Raw genomic sequence first — 434 nt, forward strand, 5'->3', positions numbered from 1 at the left:
AACTAAACAACAAAAACTAAAATCAACACTTGCCTTCTGAGAAACAGTGACAAAAATAAGTGGAAATATCTGCAAACAGTGGAATAGTAGAACTTCCAATTAAATGCCCATGATGCTTCATTAAGAGAAAACATAAACAAGCACTTCTGCTGTTTTTCCAGAGTCTTTTCAGGTCAAATATTGCCACTCACCACCACATACCTTGTGTTGATTAAAATGACAAGATATGGTTGAGGTTCAGTAAAGCCAAATGCAGGGTTCTGCACTTGGATCATGGCAATCCCAGGTATTTATACAGAGTGGAAGAAGATCTCCTTGAGAGCAGCCCTGCAGAGAAGGACTTGGTGGTCCTAGTGGACATGAAGCTGGACACAAGCCAGCAGTGCGTGCTTGCAGCCTGGAAGGCCAACTGTGTTCTGGGCTGCATTAAAAAA

The sequence above is a fragment of the Meleagris gallopavo genome, chromosome 4 (assembly GCF_000146605.3).
Source record: "Meleagris gallopavo isolate NT-WF06-2002-E0010 breed Aviagen turkey brand Nicholas breeding stock chromosome 4, Turkey_5.1, whole genome shotgun sequence".
In the NCBI taxonomy this organism is placed as follows: domain Eukaryota; kingdom Metazoa; phylum Chordata; class Aves; order Galliformes; family Phasianidae; genus Meleagris; species Meleagris gallopavo.